Here is a 21925-nt window from a genome sequence, read left to right as displayed (position 1 = left end):
AGCTTAAGGGTCGGGGCGTATTACTGGAGAGGGCATCCCGAACTCGATCGGAGCGAGTTGACGAATACAAGAGGCGCCCCAAACTTAATCGGGCGAGTCGGCGAATACAGGAGGCGCCCCGAACTTAATCGGACGAGTCGATGAATATCTAAGATTGAAGGAGCTTTCAGGGGAGCCTGAGGTCGGGTTGATTCTGGGCCGGACCGAGGACACCTCTGGTCGGTGTTGGTGCCTATTGGGCCGAAATTGGGTACCCTTTTTATTGTTGGCTGTACGATCCATTTTGCCCCCCATCAGGTTGTATTTTATTTTAAAATATATGCCATATTTTACTAGCTATAACAATATTTTACTGGCCGATTCTAGAAGGAGGAATTATATTCTAATGCACCACATTGCCATGCATGCTGCTAATCACAATCGCTTGTTTTTTGTACCAATATATTGAAATAAGCACAACATCATTAGGATCCTTTAAAAAAAAAGGGCAACATAATGTATGCTATATAGATGTAATTTCTTGACAATTAGGGCACCACCGAGCCAGCATCGATCAGTACAGAAAAAAAATCCCATGCCCGCATCAGTATTCTTGTGTTCGTTTTAATCTACTAATTGCTCAATTATCTAGGAAATTATTTAGCTAACCAAATTTTACTTCCCCTAATTGGCCCATGTCCAACCCCACAAAACCGAAGCATCTATCATCATAACTGAACTCGTCTCCATCCAGCACAAACCCGACATGCTACTAGAGTTAATGAATATAGTGTAACACTCATTTCCATAAGATGACCCAATCACCCAACCATCCTGGGCAGCCATCCTGTCGGCATACTTCCACATACTGACTTGAAAACATTTTTTTCTAAATAGTACTGCATATACAATATAGAATAATCTCGATAATTAGACTGCGATTATAGAAAGTTTAAATGATCATTAGCACCTGTATCGCATGAACAAAGTTTGAACAATATGTTGTCCAAGGAAAAGATCTTCCACCCTCAATAAAATTACCAGATCCTTGCAAACTATTAAACTTTTTTCCCCTGACGGCAGCAAGTTCGTTCGCATCTTGATGCTTTTCAAGCTTAGCACCATAGCATCATACGTGCTTTCTAGATTGCATCAAACCATTGTTCTACCTTGGCCAATTCTGAACTCTTTCAGCATTGACAGACCGCGTATCAACCAGTTAACAAGAATCTTTAGTTAACCCCGTCATCCCAGCATACAACAAAGTATACAAACAGTCGCATGTCTAACCATTTCGGCATGCGGAAAAATGCTGCTCATTCAACACCATCTTTGGTGATACAGATCATAATCAACAGTCTTTTATGTACAGAGGCCTATCAACTCAACCATTTGAAAATTGGATCCCAGTTACAAGAAGAGCCCTGTGAGACCCAGAAGGAACCAAGAAAGTTCTTCATGGATGGCAGAGTTTTCACCAAGCTCTCCTAATAAAGAAAATAATTCTATAGCTTGTAAACAAACAATTAATTTAACTTCTCTCAAAACCTGCTCCTCATTACAGCACTGGACAAATACGTGTTCAATTCTTTCGATGGCACCCATGCTAGGTACAAACTGGAGAACCTCCCACTATTTGTCCAGCGAAGGAACAGTATTTTTTTCCCTGGATTTCAGGTGCGTATCTGACCAGATCTTCCCTGCAGTTCTGGAAAGCTTCAGTTAATTAAACTATAAATCGTGGAAGAGTCTCCTAATATGCTCGACTGTTGCAGGCATTAATGTGACAGGGCACCGTTTGTACTGTCATTTCAAAAGCCAAGCTTAGACCATCAGGATGCATGGTAAAAGGTATTCCATCTCATGACAGAATTGTTAAAAGTCTGAGGACTTGCCTGTGACACATACTTAAATATGCAAGCATAGCAGAAAACAAAGCCAGAAACGGCAATAACCGACGGATTAACCCGTTTCTGGGAGCAAAGCGCGCACAAAGTTCTGTCCAGTGGCAATGGAATTCCATCTTCAGCAACCTGTGGTTAAGCAATAGCAAACAAAAATCATGAATGAGAAAGCAGCTCCATATTCCAGCCTTCTATCTGGAGATCATTTCAGCTCAAGAAAAAAGATCTGGAAATCATTGTCAAATCTATAAAAAATGTACCAGAGTTTGGGAGATTATGGTTACCTAATTACATCATTAGGATATTACATCATCAGAATATTACTTAATAGGGCTATGGTAATGAAGAATCTAGGTTTGAGAATTCCTTCGCACTGTTTAGTTTGCCAATGTGAATAAATAATCTGGTGGCAAAAAAACTTCCAAGCCAATCTACTCAGATACTCTATTCCAATTTCCTTGCCAATTTAATAATCAGAATAATGACGATCACCATTTAAACCAGAACAGAGAAGCTTTAAACAAGATTTTAGGTGCATCTACTTGAAGGTTTTTGATAAACAACAGCACGTGATATAGTCTGACACAGACACTACTTTTACATTAGGGATGCACATGGTTCAGGCGGTCAAGGTTACAGGTTCTGGGAAAAGAAGCAATCCCAATTGGTTTCCGATTACTGGAACCAAACTGAACTGGTCAAATTTTGGAACAAAACTGAACCAACCCAACCAAAATCCACAGGTTCCCATGGTGCCAAAAAAAAGAAGCAATCCCAATTGGTTTCCGATTACTGGAACCAAACTGAACTGGTCAAATTTTGGAACAAAACTGAACCAACCCAACCAAAATCCACAGGTTCCCATGGTGCCAAAAAAATTATTAGAAAATCAGCAAAATGAAGCATTGATTTTATCAAAGGAAATCCATTGAGAAGTAAGTGAGCAACATAAACCAACAAAAATTTATTTCACAACACCATATAACAACTACCCCTAAAAACATAAAAGACTTGAAAATAACATGGCACCAAAAAAAAAAAAATTTATCAAAGGAAATGAGAAAATGAGCAAAAACTGTAAGTCTATAATACAATAAACAATGAGATAACATATCTTACATTATAAAAAAAAACTATGACAAACATTATACATGTAACATTATAAATATAGATTGGTTCAGTTTGGGTTAGATCAAGTTAACTGACCCCTTTACTTAGAACTGAAATGATCCAGTAGGGTGTTTAACAATGAGAACCAAGACCAGAGCAAGGTAGGTACAGACTTATATCTATATATGCATGTCTCCATAGTCAACAAATATCATGCATATATCCTAATATCACTATATGGATCAAGGCCCGCCGTACCGGTACCGGTCGGTGTACCGGTGGCGGCCCGGACCGGTACAAAACCGGTCCATACCGGTGGCGTACCGGTTCCATACCGGTCCGAACCGGTCCCGTATCGGTCCCGTACCGGTTCTTCAACAATAAACTACCGGTACCGGATTCCACGCTGATCCGGTACCGGTCCCAGTCCGGACCGGTACGGCATACCATTATGGATCTATATCGGACATGTTGGATGATACAAGGATATGCATGTCATGGATATATTAATTACGTAGCAAAGATACCCAGAACAGCAAGCAAAGAAGTCAAGAGAGTGAGGATAACATTATACAATAGTCAACAAAAATGCTTTACCATTTTGGGAGAAAAGTTCAAGATTGCCATGTAGGATGAAAGACCAGCTCACCTTTGGGGGAGGTGGAGGAGGAGGTGGGGGATACACAGTTGGTGCTGACATTCTTTCTTCAGCAGATTGGTACCACCACTCCATCATCTGCATGAGATAACCACCAAAGGGGAATTTTGTATGTAGAAGAATAAAAAAGTATGGTACAGGAAGAAGAAGAAAATTAGAGAACGTACAGCCATAATTTCCAGGTAGATACTTATTTGAGAACAGGTATAAACATCCTGCAGCCTTTCTATTACTTTTTAACATTAAGTAGATGGAGCTAGAATAAAGTTCACCCATTAATCAATACCTAAATCCACGTAAATCTTCAGGAAGACATGCATCCCAAACAGAAAGTAGGGGAAGTGGGAAGAGAAATGACAATTAAAAAGGTGCATTTATAAACCTTTATTAAACCATGTTGGGACCAAAGTTTCATATATCATAAGTTAACGAACTGGATGTGTCTTCAATATTATGAACATGCAAAGGTGAGCAGATCAATCATACACTGTACATGAAACAACTGCATCGAAGGAAAAGACACAAAAGTAGCAGTTGCAACTTGAAGGCAAAAAGAAAAAGAACAAAGCATCACATTTCAGACATGAAAAGGCATCTCATACAGAGGGTGTCCGATGAACTCCACTACATGGCTAAGTCAAATGAGCTTCAAAACAATTATTTTTGTTTCAGAATGCATCTTTCTGCATGCAAGGCTGACATCAAATAGTAACAAAGAATACTGCATGGATATGAATAAATTAACCGCAGGAAAGGATCCATTTTGTCTAAATATTGAAGCTGATAAAAGTGGACAGTATACAAGATCATTTATGATAATGTAAATGGCAAATACTTCATCAGTATTCAGTGCAATGCTTATCTGAATAAGCAAACAAACTCCAGAAATTAATGGCGATAAAAAATGCTGAGAATGATATAAATATTTGAAAACCCACAGAAAGTAGCTTGCTTCCATTACAAAAATTTTGCTTTCAGATGCTGCCAGCCAGCCACCATAATATTTTGGGTATTTTGCATAAAAGGCCACTCAATTTTTTCAGATTTGAAGATTGCATCATAGGCCATTTTAGATTTTTCTGCCCAAAATTGCCCCTAGCCCCACACTATATGATGCATAGAAAACAAGACTTGTGCAAATATTATGCAGCGCACGCATTTAGACAAACTAGTGCACACAGTTAGACTGAGTATGTTTAACAAGTTGTTCACATCTAAAAGGACTAGTTGCACATATTTAAATTATCCGGTGCACATTGAAAAACAGGTATATAATCCATGGTACACACACTTTAGACAACCTGGTGCATTATATACGTGATAAATACATTTGGACTAACCGGTGCTCACTTTCATTCAAGATTCGTCGTCTCGGTACCAGACCCCGTATCGGTGCCACACTAGCACAATGTCAGTATGGCACGATACAGAATTTTTTTGTGCACGAGTGTCGGTACGCCACCCGTACCAGGTACCGATACCAAACCAATACGGTACGGTCCGTACCACTCGGTTCAGGCCAGTATGGCATACCTTGCTTTCATTTATAAACACCAAAAGTGGATCAATACATACACCTTAAGGGTGCACGCTTTACTAACTGATGCACGTATTTGAGAGTGCAAAATTTGATAATAGGATGAACATTGTTTACGCAAATCGGAACAGAGGCAATTAGGTCAAAGAAATGGAAAAACAGCAAATCCTGAAAAAAATGAAATTGGTCATCTTTTCAAATATGAAAATGTGAATGGCTATTAATGCAGAATGCCCAACTATTTTTTCAAAAATCAAAAGAACAAAAGAAATTTGAATAGCGCATAAAATACTCGAATATAATATTTAATCAAAGGATGCTCGAAATTCTGGAACAAAATCATTGCATGATAAGAGATAAAGCACCTACAGGCCGATTATAGAAAAATTTCCAAAATTGCTAGAACAAGAAAAGGATGTGCGTAAATTTTGGGTGAAGTAAAATGCATTCATGCAAACTGCATCTAGAATTTCAAAAGCTGGTAAAGTCTACTAACCTTGAAAAAGAAAACTGCAGCAATTAGACCAGTTTGTGCATAATCCAGTGTTGTGTATATACAGCTAAGCAGAACTCTCTGAACAGCCTGCACAGATCAGAAATGCCACATAACAAGTCTTATATCTATAGGGGAAAAGATCACAACAGTATATTGATCTCAAACACCACTATTAAATATAACTGACTACATCCATATATTTTCGAAACAGATAGTATATTGATCTCATGCAATATTGTTCCAAAGAACTGATTGTATTCATATAATTTTGAATATAGGTATGACATACCTTCAACCACGGAGGGCCCCTCAGCTTTCAAGTTCATGACTTCTGATCCTTGAAATTCTGGAAGAGGAATCCATCTACCTTGACATTCATTTTTTAAGAAAAACAAAAAAAAGCTTGAGATAACTAGATAAGGCAAAATGCTCCAATCTTAAAAGACATTGATCTTCATGCTCCGCAAGATCTAGTAACATTTTATTCTTATGAGATTAGTATGTATTGAAATTATGAACAAGATGCAAGAACCAACATCTTCCGCCTAAGGGGAAAAAAAAGACGGACCGAAGAGATTATATGATGCGGGAAGCGTGGGTTAACAATTTCCTCTGTTCCGTGGCTGATTTCAAGCAACCAATCAAAGGGAAACAGGGGAGTTCTTTGGCTCAAAAACAGAGCTTTGCAATCCTTTTCATTCACAGGAAAAAAAAAACAATGAAGGAAGGAGGACGGCGGCTCCTTTCCCCTCTTTTATATGACTCACGACACACCCTAAATCCCTAATCAAATCCTAATCAAAATAGACTCAAAGAAAGCTAAACCCAAACCAACAAGACTCCTAATCCCAACTTTAATCCAAACCCAAAACAAACTTAATTAAGCAATACACAAAGACTCAACACTTGATTCAACCAAATCATAATTCTAAAACAAAAAGAACTCCTAATCATGGCTCCACGGCTAGGTTTTAATGATGCTCATCCCCCTGGATCAACGTCTTCTCCTCTAACGCTTCCGTCTTCAACGCTACTGATTTTCTGTCCTGCATCAGTCCCCTCCACTTGAAAACAACTCGTCCTCGAGTTAACGTTTGGATATAGCTGCTTCTCGATCAGTTCATCTTTCTCCTCTGACACAATGAGAAAAGACTTCCCCTCCACTTTAGAAGCTTTAGCGGTAGTGCTTTCATTTCCGGGCACTAGTAAGATTTTCTTACCCTGCCAATGAAATAAATAACTATTATCTCGACCTCTGTATGTAACATCCGTATCATGCTGCCATGGACGCCCAAGTAGAATATGGCATGCGTCCATGTCCACTACATCACAAAAAACGTCGTCCTTGTAGTATCGCCTGATTAATAGTGGCACTCTGCAAATCTTGTCCACTCTCGTTTCCGCACCTTTTTTAATCCAACCAATCTTGTAGGGAGTTGGATGCCTCTCTGTTTTCAATCCGATCGCACGAACAAATGCGGAAGAGACAATATTCTCGCTGCTGCCGCTGTCAATAATCACATTACACACAGTTTTGTTAACGGTACAACGGGTCTTGAAGATGTTGTGGCGTAGCGACTCTTCTTCACTCTTCGGGACAAACAGGATACGCTGAACCACAAAAGAAGCTAGAGGCTCCTGATCTGGCATCGTCACCACGATGTTGTCGACGTCAGTCGGCGCTTCCTCTTGTTCTTCCTCCTCAAAAAGGCACCCCTTCTTCCGCAGCTTCGACCACGTTGACTGGTCGCCTCTTCGGACATTCGTTAGACCGATGCTCAACCTCCTGACACCTGTAACATTTTATAGGCATTGGCTTTTCATAGGGATTCCTGTTACCTTTCGGGGTTGCCGACTGCTTGCTGAAATTTTCATTTCCTCTGGTCATGGATGTTGGTGGTGATTGTCCTGAAGTAGCGGCGACATCAACGGCCTTCTGCTTTGCCATGGGGAGTCTGAGGAAACTATCCGACTCATGGGCTAGGTCACCCTCCGTGTTGCCTGTGCCTCGAGCTTTAAGGCCAAACTTGTGGCTTCCGATAAACTCCACACCAGATGTAAATCCACCTGATCTCGGATTGCCGGCTTCAATCCACCGATGTACCTTGCCACTTGCTGATTTTCTGTTTCCGACAGGTTGTTGCGGGCATTGAGATGGTCTCAATGGTTGAATTCATCAATGTATTCAGTCACCGTCCGGGGGCCCTGTCGGCAATTCTGGTACTGATGGTAGAGCGCCTGCTCATAGTTAGGCGGAAGGAAACGACCCCGCAGGTGCTGCCTCATCTTGCACCCGGTGGAAATCTGCATCTTTCGTTGTCGCAGGCGATTGTGCTGTAGTTGTTCCCACCATGCAGAGGCTCCACCCTTCAACTTGTATGCAACCAACTTCACCTTTTTCTGATCTGGGATCTCCATATAATCGAAAAATTTCTCTACTTCGGCCAACCAATCCAAAAATCCCTCAATGTGAAGATTACCGTTGAATGCAGGGAGGTCTACTTTCAATCTGAAATCGGGGTATGAAACATTGACCTGTCTTACTGAAATCTTCTTAATCAAATTCGGTCACAGAAATCTATTTTTCAATCTGATTCGAAGCAGTAAAGATAATGATAATTATGAGGTCGATAAAGAAAACAAAATTAATCTAGATAACATCATTTTCCTCTAATTTTGCCTCTCCAAGAGAGTAATTTATATCGTATCAGTCCCTTTCATAAGAGAAATATTTGAGCGAGAACTATATAGCAACGACCCAGAACCATAATATTATTTGCAATAACAGAATTCTTGAAGGGAAAAAGTTCCTCCTTTCAGTGATTTCCAGTTGAAACACCGCCAGACACAGTCGGCAATCAAGAGGAGACCGAAGTCTAAATTGATCGACAGAGAAGGATGATATTTACAAAACCCTAGCGTCAATTGGAACAAAAAGGAGAGAACCGGAATCGAAGAAAAGGGAAAGAAGGGGGGTGGGGATTACCCCGAGGGAGTAGGTGAGGGCGGCCCTGAGGCTGGCAGGGAGCTGTTGCGCGGCAGCCATCTCGAAGAAGGTCGGCCGCGTCCCCTGCCCTCCCACCTGGAACAGCATCTCCTCCTCCTCCTCCGCGACCAAAGATTAGGGTAAGGGTTTCGCTTCTTTCTTCGAATCCAGATAGAGAGAGAGAGGCGGGAAGGAGGACGATTTCTAATTTGTGGCGTTCTTCTTCCATATTGCCCGGACCGTTGTTTCTTTTCTTTTCCCCTCGTTTCTTTTTTTTCTTTTCTTTTCCTTTCCTTTCCTTTTGACCCACTTTTTGGAGATGGGAACCGTTTATGCCACGTGTCGGCAGTTAATGGAAGACATGATTTCGGGCCCCACCCTATTACTGTAATGGGCTTTAGCCGTTAGGGCGTGGTCCAGCGTTCCAACTCGTGCAATACCGATCAAGAGGAACTTCAAATTATGTCCCTCTTAATCTTACATAAACCAAGGGTTTACAAATGACATAGAATTTATTGTGTAGTGCACCAAATTAATATGTGTTTTTTTTTTTTTTGTCAAAAGAAATTGACTGGTTAAATCTTTTTTTCTTTTTTCTTTTCTACCCCCCGGGGGGGGGGGGTTGATGGTGGGGTTGTTAAGGAGGTTAATTTAAATTAACCTCCTTAGCCTCTGTTTTAAATTACAAGGAGGTTAATTTTTTTCACTTGCGCTGAATGATGATCCTCCCACCAATTTGTTTTCAAAAAGAAATTATAAACAAAAATAACAGTTACAACAATCTAGATCAATCGTAATTATGTTCTACAAAGTGCAATGCTAGAAATATTTTTGCTTATACATAACCTGCTTTATTTTTTTTCCCTGCCAACCATTTACTATTACCACCACCGCTGCCATCAATAATCATATTTAAGGGCATAAATAAGCAAAACACTACTTTGGCTTGTTTAAGAATCGAGCCAACCTCAAGACAGCTCAGTTAAATCCCAAACTGAGTTTAAGTTACTCGTGAATGGCTAATTTAAAAGATATAATTTAGGGCTCAAGATCTTTCAAGATTTTTATTTATATAATATGGATGACTATTTCTATCATATCTTAATTATACAATTAAAACCTCCATTCCTCATAATAATTAAAAATACATTTATTTACTTATCTATAATTGAGTTAAATTGAGTCAAATTTGAGCAAGCAAAGCATGGCATTAGCTCAACTCATTAGCTGAATGAACCGAATTTGAGCCAAATTTCAAGCCGAACACAAACTAGCACATAAACAGCTTTCTCATTTGTCAGCCCTGATCGTATTTACTTGCTTCCTCTTCTTGCCTTTTTTTCTTTATTCCTGTTCTTCAGAAAATATAAAAACGAAATAAAAGAAGCACCATGAATTCAATCACTTGGCTGACAGCAAGTGCCTCTATCATGCCCAATGCTATGTTAAACACTGCTACAAGCAAATGAATAAACCAACACAATCTACAGGAACCACATTTCTATGCACAATACAAAGACATTTGGAACAAAGGGTATTACTGGAGGAAGGATCCATGACATCCATCTCATGGCACTTAGTTACAGGTGCAACTTACAGCATATAACTAGCAGACATGGATTTGATACATGAAATTTAGTACTTTTTCTTTTTTTTTGGTGATCTACAGTCAACAAACTGCAATGTATCTTTTCCCCATTGGATAACTGATGTTATCAAAACACTGTTACAGCTGACGTTTCTGAATATTTAAGCAAAAGGGTTCTCAAGAATATGTATTCTTTTTCTTTCGAGCACAGCACTTCTTTCGTGACCGTCTCCCAAAACACTTCCAACTTCATGAAAGGCGCGTTACCACATCTCTACACCCTACAACTTCATTATTGACTGAAATAAATAGAAAATGTGTTATCACCCTCCAATAGTCCAAGCGACCATGTCTGCTGCCTCCTTGAAGAGTCAGTGGCTCCTAACCTTAAAAAGCTTCCCACTTGATAATTGAGACTCATTACAAACAATGGTGCCCATTTCACCAGTCATAGTACAAGACTGAAATCTGTTAATCTAATGCAGATGTGGGAGTTGAGGACTCCCCATCAGGGCCTCGTGCGCGCTTGCAGGGTGGGGAATGAGACCCACTAACGGTATTAGATTCCCTCTCATTGCAGGATTCAGCTTCGGGCATTTTCTGCTTGTCGCCAACCTGCCTTAGAGCCTTCTGCTATTTCTGTATCAGCAGGGTCATTTCCAGATTCACCTCGAACCTTCCCTGAAAGTTCTTTGTCAGCAGAATATGTTTGGTCAGAAGATACAGTCGATGGCTCTTCCTTGGTGGAAGGAGCCTGAAGCTTGTCGATGCCCGACTTGCATTGCTTCTCAAACATCATCTGAAGGTACCTCCCCTGTTCTTCAATTCGCAACTGCAGATTTCTCTGTACCTGACGAAAGAAGAGAGGACATGGAGTCAAAAACAATTATCTGCAGTTGGTTTAAACAGGTGCTCTTGATACAAACTGCCGGCAGAAACAAATTTTTAGACATGTCAGTCCAAGGTGATCAAAAGCGAGTGAATGAGAATGATATATTGCTGCATATCAAAAAGGGTTTGGTAAACTCCATAGTCCGTTTTGGTATTTATAATACCTTACTATTCATAAAAATAACCATGTTTACAGGTGATGACGCCCCAACTCCAACATATGAGCTAGAATGGATGTTGACACTTTTTAACTTATGCATCTGAGTGTGGCTCTCCATCCAGATCTATCACTGCCTGCATAGTTTCAGGATGAACCAAGTGTTCAGCAAAATCAACCAGCTTATCGACTGGTTGGCAAACAACAGGGCAAACCACATCGAGAAGCGGCTTTGGACGGAAGACTTTCCTGGCATTCTTCAAAGCGATGATCCACATACTATACATGTACAGCGGGAGTCCCCTACAACCATGACACAGGCATGACATTGGCTACATGCCAGTGGTTTCCATGCAGCATGCCAATGTGTCACTCAGTGTGCCATGCCAAGCCAGCATGACACACACACACACACACACACACACACACACACACACGATACATTGACCCACATTCACCAATCCCATGTTTTGGCCTTTTCAAAACTTGATAGGTTGCTTATACAACCATATGACACAAAGATCTGGTTTACTAGAAAAGGAGGGTTCCACTCTGAGGGTTCTCTAAAATACTTGCATGCAGATGTGGGGGCTCTTCAAGCTTAACATTACTAATAATAGTACGCCTGATGCTACTGCTAAAAATGTCGAGGTCTTCTTCAAACCTTGGTGGTGGCACCTTACCACCATATTGCTCGAAGAAAAAAGAAAAGAAATGAAAAAAGTATGCCTGAGCCTATGTTTCAATCATTTGTTTCAGAACCAACATGAAGATAGCAATGATCAGAGATGCTTGGTTTAATTTAAGTCAACCATGCAGATGTAACATCCAAGGGATGACAATTCAAGTAAAAGGTAGATGAAATTAAGAAGTTGCTTAAAAAAAAAGCAAATAAGTTGCATTGCTAAAAACAACCTAAGAACACACTAAATATATAATCGACTTATATCTCAAGTTCATGCTGATCCACCCATGACACACCAGTAACCTGTGCAACTATACGGAAAAAATAATACATCTTAGTTAAACAGCACAAACAATGCATGTGATACTGCAAAATTTGGTCATACATAATCTAAAAACTTGCCTGAGGATGCTACAGTTTGAGAAAGTCAAAGCTCTTGAGAAACCATGCACCAACAAATTGAAAATTATTCAAAGATGTTTCAGTAAAATTCAATTGACAACTTATTCTTTATAGTTAAAGTATTGCCAACATGAAGGAGATGACAACCAACAACATGTCCAGCATTCAGATGAGTAATTTCTTAGATAATTCAATGCTAGACCTGGGCACCGGCTATCAGGACTAACCATTACAACCCAAGACTAAATTAATCAAAATACTGGAAACCCCTGACTAGCCCCACATGACCTGATCGCTCATCATCCATGGCCTAAGATCATTTAACAATCCCTGACTAGACATATTTTGAAAGGGATAGGGGGGGGTCTTGGGAGTGTGGGGTGCGGCAATGCTGGAGAACATGTGGTGAATGAGGTGATGATGAAGAATGACAAGGAGGTGGCGGGCACAGGGACAGCACTGGTCTAGCAACAGAGACATGTACGAGAAAGTACGGGAGATGGGAGGAGGCAGGCATGCTTCTCAGGGATGGTTTTGGTCCAGCATATAGTGGCAGCATTTTAAGAGAGAAAAAGAGGACAGATGGGAATAGCATACTTGAGTCCAGTTAGATGCCGAGAGGGGGTTAGTAGGAAAGGGGGTTCCGCTGTACTAGGGGAAGGCCAACCAAGTTAGGGCTTGGTATTGGGATTGATCAAAACTTTAATACCTGCATATTAATGTTTTAAATACATATGGCCCGACTTAGGACAGTCCTACCAAATTTGACTAAACTCAGGCCCAGCCCAATTTCTGATCAGGCTTATAAAAGTGGACCTGGGCTCACCCACTGGACCCAAATTAACTTCCTAGGCCCACCGAAAACTGCATCAGTAGGTCGAGCTAAAAGAAAAAAAAAGCATATATGCCTATTCAGTGCAGATATATAGACAGATCTTAATGAAAAAATGCCAAACACCAAGAACAGATCTTAAGCCACCAAGGTGGTAGCCTAGTGGTACTGGGCAGCAATTCTAACCACAAGGTCCCAAGTTCGAATCGCTGCGGCGACGATTAAATTGTGGACCGGAGCTTACTACTTTGGCCACTGCTTGGACTTGTGGTGTAGGACCGCTCTTGAACCGCTAGTAGCCGGGGTGGTGCCGGGTGTGACGTACTCACACGTGGGACTCGAGCCAGAGCTCAGAGGAGTAGCTGAGCCGGGCCCACGGGTGGGGAGGGTATGAGTAAAACCGGTCGGGGTGCCCAACACACGGCCATTTCTGCCCGCATCGAACATTCTCCTGGCGGGGCGGGGGCCCAGCTGGGGGCTGCTACGCGGGGGTGGGCTTGTCCCTTCCTCCCCCCTACCCCTTTTCATTAGAAAAAAAAAAAAAAAAAAAAAAGAACAGATCTTAAGAAAATATTGCCAAATACCAAGAACAAATAATAAACTATGGTCTTAGTAAAAAAGAAAGGGTTGAAACTTGTAAATTGAAACATGCAGAATATGGAAATTTTATTGCTCTGTCTTAACCAAGTCTTCCTACAATTCGTATACATAAGTTCTACGTAAAAATACTCCAGTACTCCAAGCACATATCTGATATAATCAAAATGAGGTTATATTTGGGGAAAGACACACAAACTTTATGGACATGCTAATATGTAAAAGAATCTGAAAATGCCAACACATTTCAATGCTTCAGCGAAAAGATAATATGTGAAAAAAAATACAATACTAGTATAACACAAATTAGTTGAGCCTTCACCTATAGCTATTAACCTCTATTCGTGCACAAGCAATGTAAGATGTTCATCTAGGCTTCTATATTACTCCATCATTTAATAAAAGTGCACTCCAATCATTTAATCTCTTACTTAAGGGAGATTGCAACCAACTATGCTTTCTCTCATGCAACCACAATCATCCAACACGTGCATCACAAGTGCTCGGCACTAGGATTGGATAGGTCAAGCTAATAATAGACCTTTAGTTTTGAAATGTTTTCTTCATTTCAATGAATATTAGCTTTTGGAGTCTGACATTCAAAAATTAATTTCTTATATGCATCAAAAAGAGAAATAATTTAATGTCAAAATGCAAGCAGAAAGTATACCTCAAGTTGTTCATGAAGCTGTTTCTGGACCTCCATCTGGAGCTGCAATGCTTCGGTGAGATTGAAACTCCTGTCGTTGAAATGAAAAGTAAGATCACTAACTTAGAGAAGAGTAAATAAAACTTTTAAGGACCTTATACGATTGCCTGGAATGAAATATGGGGTGCTAAACTTTTGTTGCCGCTAACAACAGATATTAGCTGTTACAGAAATATAACAGGACCAAAACAGAGTAAAAAAAAAAAGAAAGAAAAAAAGGGCCAGACGGTCAAATAACAAATCTGAAAAGGGAAGAGCACCCACCTCATTGGGCTTCACACAGTGGTAGGAGGTTTATGATTCAAAGTGACCTAAACTCCATGACCAACAAACAAGAGCAAAAGCATTTGAGCTGATTATTTAATTAAAATATTCTTGAGTGCATGTTGGTGTGAGGCAGTTAGATCTCTAGATATTCATAAGAGAAACCAAAGGAGGATTCAAGCTGAATGGTGGGTGTCACTGATACTTTTCAATATTCTCAGGAAACCAGTCATAAAAGTATATCCATTAAAAAATAGTTTGCTTATTGCTTCATAAAAGATATTCTGCACTATCCCAACAGAACAACCCAAGCTGTATTCAACTTTTTCAGGTTTGCCGCTGATACAATTTAAGCATCCGGTCACAAACTCTCCAACTTCTTGGCATAAGAAACTGGTTCTCTCTAACTTTTTAGTGTTGTCATCCATAGTTTTCAAAACCCAGAAGGCCATAAGGCTCCGTTCTATTAATACACTCAATTTCAATATATGCACACCTCTTAATTCCCTTTTCCTAAATGACGTCTTAGCTAGATATTAATTTTAAAGAGAATAAATGAAAGAAAGAATTAACCGAACACGGTGGTCCATCTATAATTCATTAATCAAAAAAGATATTTACAAACAGCAGTTCACCCACAGTCAAACCACAAACCCCTTAACCTGGCACACCATTATGGGTCAGTGTCCAGCCCAAGTTTGATAAATACTAGAATACAGCAGTGCAAAATCTTCCAGAACACTGCATAGGACAAAATACATAGAGCCAGTAAAAGAAGCATAGAACTATAGAGTAACAAACAAAATATATACATATACTGCATCTCAAAATACACAGACACATGCTCGCATACTCACGAAAAACACAAATGCAAGCATGCATGCATGGAGGCATGCATACATCAAGACACATATTTGCAAGTTTATGTGCGCATCCAGGTACTGGAGTAAATAACCAAAAAAAATAGGATTATTTGAGTAAATCAAACAAAATCTAACCAGCACCAGACCCTCGATAGAAATGGCTCCTTCTTGACAATAAAGAATAAACTAATAAATTTTACTTCTTTTCATAATCCAGCATTCTAACAAAGTTAAGCCATTTCTGCACATCATGAGACTGCTCTCAACTCATTAACTTTGTGACTCTGGATGGAAGTGTTTTAATATACTGATTTTTGCATCATTACAAACGACTAAACAAATAATCCTTCTGGTTCTTGAAGGCCAAAAGGTTCAGAAAGAAGAATCTCTATCGCTACGATCGTAAGAACAAAAGCATATAAATGTTTTCATATGTATTAGATGTATCAAACCCTATATCATCTATTGTTCTTAAAAGAGTTGTGCTGTTGCAGTTTGATTCCTTTTCTTTCCAATAAGGCAGTGTACATTATCTATTAATTCCTATAAGCAATATATAGTTACATGTACTCTTAATAATGGCTCACTCACGTCTTCAGGTCAAGAGATGACACTTCCTGCTGTGGAGTGACCATTTTCTCTGATGCCCCTGCATTCATCAAAGTAACCAACAGTCTCAGAAAAAGTCACACTACCGTCATTCCACATGGTGTTACCTTAGCATACAGATAAAGTTGATGCATTTTAGTAGGGCATGAATTCTATAAGATAAAGAAAGATGTGAAAATTCCAAACCGCATACATAGAGAGACAGAGGGGACAATGCGGGGTCTCTGCAAAAAATGTAGTTGTATTTCCCAAAAATGGAAGAAATGGTTTGAAAAGGAAGGCATGGAGGAGTAGCAGCAATACAAATCCACAAAATAAATTGAAGGTCAAGTAAATGCCTGACTGACCTTCTGATGAGTCTGGCCTGTAACGAGCTGTCCTGTATTTCTGTAAATAAAAAAAAAAATCTTATTAAGAAAAATACAAAAGAAATGGCATGCTAGTGTTACATATAAGAAGGAAATGAAAGTAGAGACCTGCAGATGGCTTTTCACATGGTATATAGTCAAACCTTCCACTTTCATGAGTTTCAAAACACCTTTAGGGGTAGCCTCTGAAGGCATAAAAACAGTTTCAAGTCAAGAGATATGTCAAGCAAAAAAGGAATCTAAAAATAGAGCTAACCTACTTTCACTGCCGCCAAGCTGGTTCACAGCATCTACAAAACATTCATGCAGCTCTGGAGTCCAACGCATGCGCGGCTTGGTTGTGGTAGCATTAGCAGCAGAGGAGGAATTAGAGACTGTGCAAATCTCTCCAGACTGAGATGGAACAACTTGATGGATTTGCGGCTGGTGAGCTGATATACTTGGAGATGCTTGGGCTGCTGATTGCATAGCCTATATGAGAACAAAGGAACACAAAGATGATAGGCAAAGCACATGACAAAACAACTGAATTGCTACAGAATTTAAGGATGTATATTATCTAAAAGAACGTCTAACAATCTCTTCATTTGACTGCCACCAAAAATGCCATTTGAGTAACAACTTAATTTATTTAATCAGAAGATATTGGAGCACCTTATGGACGTTTAACAGCTTTGAGAATTACAGAAATTAATTATCCTTAATCATCAGAAAACAACAAATTATCATTTTCATTTAAGCATTCATATCAAAGCAAGCAAGGAGTCACATGAGTATCAATAGTCAACTAATAGCTAGTCGATAGTCAATTAACAAAGTCCGCACTCTGTGAGACTTCTAACAAATAATAAGCAACAAAGTGATAACCAGCTTGTAGCAGAACAAAAACATGAGGATGAAAATAGGTTATTAATATAACTCTTGGTCAATATATGGAAATTAGTTGCTTAAAACTTCCACCTTATTGAACATAATCCACATACCTTTGGCTGAGACACAGTGGCACTTGTTTCATTGAGAATATCCTTCCAATCTTCATTCATTAAATCTGTCCACCACTCATTTTGCTTAGCAAAGTCATCAGAGACCACATCACAACTGTTCTGGATCTCATTGTTGCCATCAGTGATATTATCTGAATAATCAATCATGCTCTGAATTGGTTCTGGACACCAGGTGACTTTAGTGGATTCTCTGGGGTGATTAACTGTTGAAGATTGGAATGCCCCTGAATGTGAAGGAGTTGAAGGAAAGGATATTCCAACATTCGATGACCGGGAAACAAAGGAAGAACCATTAGGATGCCTCACATTAGGTGAAACAGAAGAGAAATGAAGATCTGAAGAGAACCCTGAAGCTGATGAATATAAAGGTCCAACAACCCCACTGTTGGAGACGAAGGGAGTATGATGGGGGATAATTGGACTGCTTCTTAGCTCCCTCTCCACTGAAAGCTGTTGGGAATCTGGCAGTTTCGGAAACTTCTTTTCGAAGGGAGCAGGTAGCACAGGTAGAGATGATGACATAACTTCAGAATTTCCAGTACTACGAAAATGTTTCACATTAAAATTCTTCACTCGCTGTGTTTCCATTCCTTTCCATATGTAGATTATCTGCTGATCTTTCCTCTCTTAAGAGAATATACCCACTTTCCCTTTATATTTTTATTGTAACTGAGCAGCTTTTGATCCTTGAAACCGACGCCGAGAAAAAAGAAATTAAGACAAATTAGGTCTCCACTGAAAAGATGAAGTTCATAAAAAAATGATAGTGGCGATATAGATAAAATGATTGTGTTTGATTGGCACCAATATTACAAGAATAAGAAAGTAAGCATATAGATAAAATGCATAACAAGCAGATAAAGATCCAAAGTTCCACACAAACATGACCAATACTTTCAAAATCAATATTCACCACATCAGTGCATACCATCCTGTACCGGGAGTACTATACCATACCGATACTCGGTATAGGTGGCCTATGGAGTTTAGGTATGCCAAGCTGAAACCCCATACCGGATGTTACTGATAATGTATCAGCATGGTATCACTACAGGGTCCTCGTTCAAAACACTTTGTCAATTTACACAAGGACTGAATATAATGGTATTCCACCAAAAAGAAAGGTTAAGGATGTACCAAACGGTGTTCCTAGTTGCATAACTTGACAAGTTGGACTGACAAAGCAGTCTGACTACTAGCAAACTAAACAATTTGCCCCATTCAAAACATGGCACTTTACAGACCATGATAAATTAACATGATCAATCTGCCATAGTTAACTCCATGGAGTTTGCTTCATGTATCAAGGCATGATCCACTGAAGTATGAGAATGTAATATGACAGGCCATTGACCTGACATGGACCCACTAAATTGATGTCTGATGCCTGTCCAGAAGCAACTTGGGGCAGGAAAGCAACTTGCCTGTCATGAAACCTAGAAAGATTCACTATTGGTTCTGCAGTTTAAGCTTATTCAACCAGAGAACATCAATTAAAAATAACATAAAATACAACAAAATAAAGAGGAAGATCACGAAACCAACAGTGTACGGCACTGTACTCCTAAATTTCAACACAAACGAACCAAAAGATTCCAAGAATAATTCCTTACTTCTGCTTACAAACAGACATTAAGAAGCAACTGAAACGGAGATTCTGCAACTAATACCCCCCACCCAAAAAACAAAAAAAAAACGGTACATATAACCCAAAAAACATGAAGAAGGTTACACTCCAAACCGTATCAAGTACCACTAATCCACAGAAAAGCTATCATGCACAAAATAGATCTCCAAATCAATCAACCGATTCCAACTATCAGAGACCAAGGGAAAGAACGAGATCAAAATGCGATTTTTTACATTCTTGCCAGAAGTAAAAACTAGAGGTTTCTTCGACTACTACCGAATTCAAGCGAAAAAAAAAGAAGAGAGAGAGAGAGCCAGAGCCAGAATTGAGCTAGGTTTTACGCGGATTCTTATCCAAAAAGCTAATAGCTCCAAAAGGCCGCTCCGACCACGATCAAATCCATCCAAAGGGGAAGAAAGAATAGTCGAAAAGGCGAATCGAGAGCACAAATCGGGGAGGGATTTCGGAATTCTTACCTCGCGAGGGGAAGACGGAAGCGATTCTAATCGGCAGAGGCCGGAGGCGAAGGCGAAAAAAGAGCAGGGGAAGATCAGTAGAGGCGGCTTTTGGTGGGCCACCGCGTAGGTGAGTAGGCCGCAGCCGCCCGATGCGGGGAAAACTTTGGTTAAATTTACGAACTCCTCATTAGATACGGACCCAGGCTCTCCTATTTATATTCTGATCCAAATTATTGGCTTTAGGCGCTCTAATACAATAATCCAAAACCCCACCCAAACCATCCAAAAGATATTATTTAAATTTTTTATCTCTATATAAATAATTAAAATCTATTTAATACATAGACAATATAGAACTAAATATATTTTCATATGGTATCTTCCATATGATCTCTGATGACAAAAGCCTCAAAAAGTATTACACAACTGAATGGAATCCAGAAACACAAGCCATTGGCTCAGTCGCAACAAATGTGGTAGCCATCTTAGGAAGCTTGATGACAGCCGTTTTACGAGAGGGCCTAAGAATCTAAACATTAGAGAGATCTTGCCTTGCTTAGGTCATTTTCTTTATTTAATACGTGAGTCACGATGCCTCCCTCAAAGTTGCCCAGGGTAATATTATTTTTTCATGTAAACAGGGGAGAAGTCAATGAAGGACCTCCATGATTGTCACTATTTCTTTTCCATGCATCTAGGTACAGTATATGACATGATTATTATGATTTACATTTAGAGTATAATCACTTTCAGACACAACAATGAAAAATTATACTAGCGCTGCACGTAAAACATGAACCTGAAACTCTTTTTTTTTTTTTTTTTTTTTGGTATAACAGCTACCCACACAACTCTAGTGTGAGCAAAGCCAGAAGAGTTTAGAGAGAGGATATTGCGCAAAATAGAGGGGGAGCAATATAACATGTTCCTAGGATCTTTCTCGAGTATTGAGCAGCAAAAAAGGTGACCCAGTCCGCAGCCATGTTCGCCTTCCGAGTTCATCTCCCCGAGTATGAGTAAATCTTGTTTTTGTTGTATATAGCTTCTAAAAATTTCTATCACACATAGTCTTAATGATATGCATCCGAAATAAAGCAATAAGTTATTCTACTGATATCATTGTTATTTGTTCATCCAATATTTGTTCATCCAAAATGTAGTTGTTTTTTTTTCACCGGCACCAACATAATTTCATGGGGATTTGCTAGAAATCCAATCATAAAGAAAGCATAGCATTGTATTATAATTTGTTGGTGCTGGGCAAGTGTTTCTTAGTTTCTTATAATTGTATTATAAGAAAGCATAGCTAAATAATAATAATCCCTCAAGTCTTCTCAGAGAAACACTTGCCCATTATTCCTTTTACTTTTCTAGAAAAAAAAAATTGTTGCTAGCTTCCTTGGGTTATTAGTTCTACTACATAAGAATTACTGTTGGCTCGAAGAATAACACCTTGCTCCTCTTTTTAAAAGGTCATTAGTTTGAGATGTATTATACCTGATGTGTGGACGAACCGCTCGCAGAATCAAATCCTGTTCCACAAGATCCTCTATCAACTATACATCCTCCTCGTATTTAGCCGGAGACGCCGCCAGTGCTATGGGCTTTGACTTATGTGGATCAAAAATAATGAATGGAATTGTGGCACTCCACGCACCGCCAATGCGGAAGGATGCCGCCGAAAAGAATGAAAGGCTGCCTCGCTCTGCTGGATACGTCGGATCCCATATAAGAAGCTCGCTTTTTACCCGATCATTCAAATATTTTGTGGGCGGCGCACCTGCTCATATCTGCAGGCATTTAACATATCTCAGGGTAGCCAAGCATGTCTAGGTGTAATTTTTTTTATTCTACAATATCTTGGCATGATTGAGTGTTACTATGATCCATATACAGGAGATAAATTAGTAGGGGACAAGTTACCTTTCATTATGTATCCCACTGGCACATGTACATGCTAATCTTATATCTTTTCAAAAATAAAAAATAAAAATAAAATCATGATTAATAATCTTTGATCAATTCTCATATATGTTGAAAATCCTTAACCAATTCATATGTGATCATGTTGTATATGATTTTGACCCCAGGTCCGGCTAATTAGATGCAAGCTGCTCGTCCTCCTAAAATCAAAGATTCATTCCTTTGGACTCCAACTGCAATAGAATCCAATCCAAACTCAAATCATGATTTAACAT

The 21925-nt window shown here is 39.5% G+C and overlaps 2 pseudogenes across 2 annotated transcripts; both read right to left on the bottom strand.

Annotated features, from left to right (window-relative positions):
- Positions 1-1295: 1295 nt before the first annotated feature.
- LOC103715417 (peroxisome biogenesis protein 12-like) lies at positions 1296-8941 on the bottom strand (annotated as a pseudogene). The gene is made up of 9 exons (XR_016400058.1): positions 8671-8941; positions 7849-8219; positions 7524-7807; positions 7173-7477; positions 5974-6047; positions 5685-5771; positions 3643-3729; positions 1875-2012; positions 1296-1782 (listed from the first exon to the last, which is right to left on the bottom strand). The product of XR_016400058.1 is annotated as a peroxisome biogenesis protein 12-like (transcript).
- Positions 8942-10529: 1588 nt separating this feature from the next.
- Positions 10530-19916, bottom strand: LOC103715419 (protein PHOSPHATE STARVATION RESPONSE 2-like; annotated as a pseudogene). Its single transcript, XR_016400008.1, has 8 exons — positions 19746-19916; positions 17619-18325; positions 16896-17106; positions 16744-16820; positions 16615-16654; positions 16250-16307; positions 14493-14562; positions 10530-11108 (listed from the first exon to the last, which is right to left on the bottom strand). The product of XR_016400008.1 is annotated as a protein PHOSPHATE STARVATION RESPONSE 2-like (transcript).
- Between the last annotated feature and the right edge of the window lie 2009 nt (positions 19917-21925).

This window comes from Phoenix dactylifera, chromosome 3 (genome assembly GCF_051530095.1).
Source record: "Phoenix dactylifera cultivar Ajwa chromosome 3, Ajwa_hap1_PhDact_Kaust_v1.1, whole genome shotgun sequence".
Lineage (NCBI taxonomy): Eukaryota > Viridiplantae > Streptophyta > Magnoliopsida > Arecales > Arecaceae > Phoenix > Phoenix dactylifera.
This window is presented reverse-complemented; position numbering and strand designations above follow the sequence as displayed.